At 38.6% G+C, this 7,552-nt stretch overlaps 1 long non-coding RNA gene across 1 annotated transcript; it reads left to right on the forward strand.

Annotated features, from left to right (window-relative positions):
• Nucleotides 1–1,510: 1,510 nt before the first annotated feature.
• LOC140524256 (uncharacterized) lies at nt 1,511–5,473 on the forward strand. Its single transcript, XR_011973630.1, has 2 exons — nt 1,511–1,571; nt 5,211–5,473. It is a non-coding gene; the product is annotated as an uncharacterized lncRNA (long non-coding RNA).
• The last annotated feature ends 2,079 nt before the right edge of the window (nt 5,474–7,552 follow it).

Raw genomic sequence — 7,552 nt, forward strand, 5'->3', positions numbered from 1 at the left:
GCCTTCCAGCCTTTGGGAAAGGGGAAGGAAGATTTAGAGCCAAACTGAAACTTCAGAGGATACTTTTCTAAAACTATAATTAAGTGACTCTATAGAAGGGATCTGTTACCTTATTTTCCTTTAACCTTGGCTGGTTCATCCACTGCTTTTTCTGGAACTTCTCACCAATTAACTATGCAATCTTTCAGGCCAAAGTCCTGATGACTGAGAACAATCTGAAACCCCAAAAGTTTCCCATGCATTGGCTCTGAATGGATTATTGAATAGGCTGCCAAGAGAGTTAATCATTTAAATTTTTAAACTGTCATGAAGTCGTACTAAGATGATAATGGGGATGATCCAGCATTCCCTCCTAAAAAGTGGTTTTTTTTTCATTCTCTTGTGTTTCATTCTATAAATGAATGAAAGAATGAAAGAGCATTTATTAAGTGCTATGTACAAATCACTATGCTAAGTGCTAAAGATATAAACAGAAAAGTAAGATACTCCCTACTCAAAAAGAACTTACATTCTAATGGATATGTATGGTAGGCATGGGGGAAAACAATATAGAACACAACACTCTAAACAAAGATGCTGATTGTTCACATTTTAGCAATGGGTGACTTCACTAAGCCACTATAGCTGTTCAATGTCTAGTTAAGCTGTTATTATAAAATGTCAGGGGGACCTAATCTGGGGAATAAAGCAGGGCTTACTGAGCTTTCATCCAGATGTCTAGTTAGAGAAACTTTTGGTCCTATTGCTTTATTTTTAAGAAGTTAATGCCATTTATAATTGTATCTGTATAGGAAAAGGGTAGAAGCATTTTCTTCTATGTTGAGTTTGGGTTTAATAACAATGACCCAGTAAGGATAGAAGCAGAGTCTTTAAAAGTTTTCTCTTCTCAGAGAGAAAGGGCACCTGCTTCTAGATAGTAGAACAGCAATCAAATATAAAAGTCTTGAAGAGGATGAGCTTTCTACCACTCTCTTCATAGCGTAATGAAATCCAGATAAAAAGAGAATCAGCTGACTAAAAGGAAACCACTTTGTGAAAAAGCTTTATTTGCACCTTATCTGGTCAAGAACTCGGTACCATCCCTCCAATGGACTAGAAGGTTTAGAATGATTCGTTGTTGTTATTTAACCAGATCTGGGAATGGATTGTTATATGGAACATGGAACATGGAAACTTCCTCCATTGATATATACTGGAAACTTATTTGGTTTTCATCTTCTCATTGTTCCCTGAGAAGCTAAGTAACTTGCCCATGGTCACACAATTGTTAAGGATCCAATGAAGGACTTGAATACAATATTGACTTTGGGTTGATCTCTCAGGTCTCTTCTAGTTCCAACACTTTGATTTCATGAGCCAGGTCTTTCCGACTTCAAGACCAATCCTCTTTTCACTACATCATTCTGTTTCTCTTATAGATTGTTTTAGTAATAATGCCTAGTAGTGTTCCATCCCTCTCGACTGGAGCTTGCTTTATATCCTCTGATTCCAAATATTGCATTCTTTTCACCAGGACTTTGGGGCCACTATGCATGGAAGGAAAGTACCAAGTTAGGCAGTAAATGAGTGTTGTAAGTATGTGGACATGATCCCCCAAAGTAATATTCATGCCACTGAATGCTGGCTTTGGAGTCAGGAAGTCTTGGTTTTAAATCTCACCTCAAACTTCATCTAGCTTTGAGGCCTTGGACAAGTTACTTAACCTCTTTGAGGTAGTTTCCTCATATACAAAAGAGTAAGACAGTCAACAGTGAGTCAAGAAGCATATATTAAATGCCTATTGTGTGCCAGGTTCCGTACTGAACACTAAGAACACAAAGAAAATCAAGATATTCCCTGCCCTCAAGGAGTTCACCATCTAATAGGGGAAGAAAATACATAAAAAGAAACTGAAAAGAAGAGCAAAGGGAGAGAATAGAATTGAAGCTGGTTGAGTAGCAACCAGCTGCTCTGGACACCCTCCTCTCTGATGTCTACCTTTCACTGTCTCCAATCAGAGAGAGGAAGAGAGGAAAGGAAGGGCCCCAGGGTTAGGGGGTATGAGTTATAGAGCAGATATAATTAAAGAGGACTGGGAAAATCTTCTTGAAGGAGGTAGAATTTTGCAAGACTTGAAAGAGGTATAGAAAAAGACAGAGAGAATTCCAGGCATGGGGGACAGTCTGGAACCAGGTGGATCACAGAATACATGGTAATAAGTAAGGAATAAGAAAACTGGAAAGATAGAAGCGGCCAGGTTATAAAGGACTTTGTTCACCAAACTGAGAATTTTATGTTTAATCAGAAGGTAACAGGGAGCCAGTGGCATTTATTGAAAGGGGGCGATATGGCCAAACCTGAACTTTAGCAGTAGGGTATTGCAATAGTCCAGACATGAGATAATGAGGACCTGTACCAAGGTGGTGGCAGTGTCCGGGGAGAGACAGGGGTTAAAATGAAAGATGTTGGGAAGGTAAAATTGACAACACTTGGCAACAGATTAGATAGGAAGAGACGTGAAAGAAACTAAGAATATTGAGGATGACTCCTAGATTGTGAACCTGTGTGACTTAGAGGATGGAGGTACTCTTGACAGTAATGGGTATGTTTAGAAGGAGAAGAAATGTTGGAGGGAAAGATGAATTTCAGACATGTTGAATTTAAGATATTTATGGGATATTCAGTACAAGATGTCTATTAAATAGTTAAATATGTGAGTCTGGATATTAGGAGAGAGGTAAGCAAATCTTGAACAAGCGAATCCAAGAATCATTAGCATAGAAATGATAGTAGATATAACAAATAGAACAGGATCCAGGACAAAGACAGGAGAAAGGGAACATTCATGATTATTACCTAGTAGCCTATATGAAGATCCCACAAAAGACACTGAAAAAGAGAAGATAGATAGGAGAAGCAGAGGATAGCAGTGCCAGAGAGGAGAGAGTATCCAGGAGAGGAAGGTTACGAAACGTGTCAAAGGCTGCAGAGACAACAGAAAAGATGAGGATTGAGGAAAGATCATTACATTTGTCAACTAATCATTGTTAACTTTGGAGGGAGCAGTTTTGGTTGAATGACAAGGTTTGGAGTCATCCATTATAGATGGCTTTCTCAAGGAGATTAGCCACAAAATAAAGGACACATATGTGGCAATATATTAAATGAGGGTATTTGGGGGATAGGAGAGACATGGGCATGTTTGTAGGCAATAAATAGGTAGCCATTAGAAAGATATTGTAGCTAAGTGAGAGAGTACAGACAATAGGAGGCAATCAAGAGAGGATGGAATGGGATGACTGAAATAGGTAGAAGAGTTTGTCTTGGCAAAAAGAGTCATTTCTTCATGTAAGATAGAGGTGAAGGAAATGATAGTGGTAGAAGGCATCTAAGAAATGTGAGATCAAGAAGAGGGAAGAGAGAACTCCCTGAAAATGACCTCTTTTTTTTCAGTGAAATATGAAGCAAGGTTCTTATCTGAGAGGGAGGAAGGAGGGAAAGTCATGGGAAGATTGAGGAGGAATGAATAGGTGTGGAAAGGCTTCTATGGCTAATGGGATAGCAAATCAATTAAGGAGATGTAAAAGAATTGCCTTGCTCCAATGAGTGCTCAGTTGAATTTATATAACTTGCATTCGTAGTAGACCCAGTCATCACAATATCATGATTTTCTCAAGCTTTGTTCAGCAGCTCATGAGGAGAAGGGAAGGCAGGGAATTGATCTCAGGCTGAGATTTGGCAGTTCAAAATTACCAACAGAATAAGAGAGTAGGATAGGGAATAGGGAGAAGAGGACATCATGCAGTTGAACTGGTTCATCAAATAATCAAGATGAGGAAAGGGGGAAGAATAAATAGTATAGAGATGATAGCAGAGAAAAAACTGAGGACTGAAGTTCATGGTAAGGATAAAGAACAGATTTAAGGAATACAAGGCAGAGGAAGAGGTATAATGGTGACAGATTGTGGTCAGATTAGGAGATTTCTGAGTTCATGAATATGGATGTGGTAGATTCATGGTTGATGGCAAGACCAAGGGTATAAAATAAATGTAGCTGAGGAGAGGTAGAGGAGTAGGTGTTGTAAAATAAGTAAACTGAGGAACTGGGAAGGTACAGTTTTTGAGGGAATATTATTGAATAAATTGAAGTCCCCTAGTGTGAGGGAAGGAGGCATAGAGGAGAGAACCAGACTCTGAGCCAGACTGAAATCACTGGAGAAAGAAGAGGAGTATTTTGAAGGTCAATAGACAGCAATTACTATAATTTTCATTAGATCATTAGATTAGATATGGATTGAGTGTACCTAGAAGGAGGGGCAGCTACATGGTGCAGTAGATAGAGCACCAGTGCAGGAGACAAAAGGACCTGAGTTCAAATCTCACCTCAGACACCTGACACTAGTTGTGTGACCTTGGGCAAGTCACTTAACCCCAATTGCCTCATCCTGGGTCATCTCCAGTCATCCTGATGAATATCTGGTCACTAGATTCAAATGGCTCTGGGGGAGAAGTGAGGCTGGTGATCTGCACAGCCCTCCCTCACTCAGAACAAAGTCAAGTGCAAGTCATGTCATTATTTCTCTGATGGCATGGTCTTCTTCAGCCACGAAGGATGAACACACACACACACACACACACACACACACACACACACACACATATCTAGAAGGAGGAGAAGTTCCTGAATGATGGTGGTAGGAGAAGAATCTAAGTTCCAATTCCCCCATGCAGACCAGTGAGTTAGGGGAATGAGTGAAAGGGTACACAGTGCTAGAAAATAGAATCTGTATCATCAGGAGGGACCTAGATCTAAGAACCAGAAGATGGAAGGAATGAGAAAGGAAAATAATTAAGATGAAAGCAAGCTTGTGACCTATGGAACAGGCATTCTAGAAAGTACAACAGAAAGGGTAGAGAGCTTTAATATGAGACCCTGGCGGAGGAGGGGGGAGGTTGAGTGAGATGAACGGGAATAAAGGATTAGCCAGAGTAGCCAGAGGGTGATGGAGAATAGGGTTTGAATGATGATAGTGGGGTTTGGAATCACTGAATAGGGAAGTTATGACCAGGTGGGAATGTGTTAATCATGAGTAATAAGTTCAGGTAGGTTATTAACATCCCTAGAGTTTTGACCTCAGAGTAGAGACCTCTTAGGGAAATAATAATCTTAGGAAAGGGGATCAGTGAGGGAAGCGGATAATATGTTATGTCTCTTCTTTCTGTGAAAGCAGGAGGAGGCCAGACAAGACCAGCCTGAAATGGAATGGATAATAAGAACTCCTACCTCACAGTATTGGGAACATCAAATGAGATAATGTATGAAAAATATTCTGCAGTCCTTGAGGGACCATTTAAATGAAGACCATAATCATCTTCATCGCCATCCCAATCATCGTCATCACTAATGTCTCAAGGGTTATACAACCATGGGGACTAAAAATCATTCTTTCATTTCTTAATGTATTTGATTTAATCATACATTTTTTGCTTAATTTAGGTTGCATCTTAGTTATTTTCTTTATAAAAATGACAATATATATCATGAAAGGAAGAAGAATCCAAAGTTGGTTTTTAAAATACATGAAAACGAGTTTTCTCAGAAGCTAGAGATCACCAAAGTAGAAGGCATGACTATAGCCAAAAAAATGCCCTTTTTCTAATTAATTGGTTCAAAATGTGTTTAATCTAAATGTCAGAGTTACCTTTATTTTTCTTCCATAACTGTCATATTTCTAAGTACACCATGATGTCTCACACACAAATTAAACAGGAAAATGGAGGTCATAATTAAAGTGAATAGACTGAGAGAAAAACCTGTTAGCTAAATTCCAATTTGCATACTATTATGCATGGCATTCAGGCTTGGGGAAGAACAATGGACATAATTGGAGGATTATACCAAGGCTTGAATTTCATATGGATCATTTGATATTCTATCCAGGCTGCTAGCAAGTCATGTTGCATCAGATCAAATCCTGATTTCATCCCTGAATTGCTAGAAAACCCTATTATTAACCCCTCTCCTCTTGCTTCTTCATTACAGAGATGTAATCTGTGCAAGTGGCCCCTCGCTGCCTATGTGCCAGTATTTTATATTGTTCCATTGTTACAGAACAGTACCAGCTAATAGGAAAATAATGGAAATATGCAAATTAAATTTACGTGATGAGGAGGGAAAGACTATTTTCTCCCAACTGCAGAATTATTAATAGATATACTATAGAAATGGAAACATCTCCATTGAGGAAACTAACGAAACATGCTCTTGAGACTACAGGAATTGTCCTTCTGCCCTGAGAAATAAACATTACGGAATTTTTCTCACTGTTTGCAGACATCTGAGTGTGGAGAGTTGAAAGGGCCAGGTGAGAGTCTAGCTTAAAAATGTGTAAATTAAACTATAAAATAAAACAGTCAGTACACCGTGAGGTGATTATAGAAAGCCCTGGTGGCATTATAAAAATGTGAGGGCAAAGTCTGAACAATTTTAGATGTCCACAAAGGAGCAGAATGTTGCTGAAATTCACAGGGGGTAAGGGCTGAGATGACTTAGTCCTGCAATCAAATGGAATAAAGAGAAGAACTGAATGTTTTAAAACAGCATCCAATTCCTTAGGTACATTTGCCATTCTCTCCTGGGTTTTGCTAACAGAGTATGACATCATAGCAGGTTAGCCAATTTGCTGAGCTTTCTAAAGCCTTTTTCACAAAAATAATCTAAAATTACATGAAGCTGAAAGTTCAAAAATACATTATAAAACTCCTTTTTTTCATGGTTAAGAAAATAAATTAAAGTAGCCAGGCAAATCAATTCATTCCCATTCCTTGCACATCCCATTTTCTATCCAATCCTACCCCCAAAAATGCAACCAGCTGGTAAAAAATGTACACCTTCAAATCTGGTCCCCCATTTCCACTATTGTCTGTACCATCAATTTCTCCCCTCTCCTCTCTTATCAGTACTCTCCTATTATGTGCTCTCTCATTCTCTCACTCTCTCCCTCCATGTTTTCCTCCCTCCCTCCCACCTTGCCTTCTCGTATCCCTCCCTCCCCCACCTCTCATATATGCGTGTATATGTGTTTATGTGTATATGGATGTAATATATATGTATGTATGTATGTACAATTAAGCCTACAGAATATATGCATGTCTGCCATTAACTACAGTAGGATTCATTGAACCTTAAGTATCAATTTCTTTTTTTCCAGTCATAGACATGCCTTTTATTTTTTATACTACAGTCATTTTCCTATATATCCCACAATATAACACTTCCTTGAACAAAGAAAAACAATAAAATAAAACTAACACAGTAAACTTGTCTGACAATGTATGTGACATTCCATATCTTTGATCTCCCAGTTCTCTACCTTTAAGAGATTGTGTCTTTCACCATATGTGCTCCAAGACTAAACAGAAAGATTTAGATTTCCAGGATATCTTTCTCCAAAAGGGGCAAAAATAAGAGCGATGTGTTCAGGAGTTGTTTTAAGCCCTACATCCAATTTCTTGAAGGTCTTGAATATGAATTTCTATGTGTATTTGTAAGGTAATATTGACGGCCAATTCA

The sequence above is a fragment of the Notamacropus eugenii genome, chromosome 1, assembly GCF_028372415.1.
Source record: "Notamacropus eugenii isolate mMacEug1 chromosome 1, mMacEug1.pri_v2, whole genome shotgun sequence".
NCBI classification, from domain to species: Eukaryota; Metazoa; Chordata; class Mammalia; order Diprotodontia; family Macropodidae; genus Notamacropus; species Notamacropus eugenii.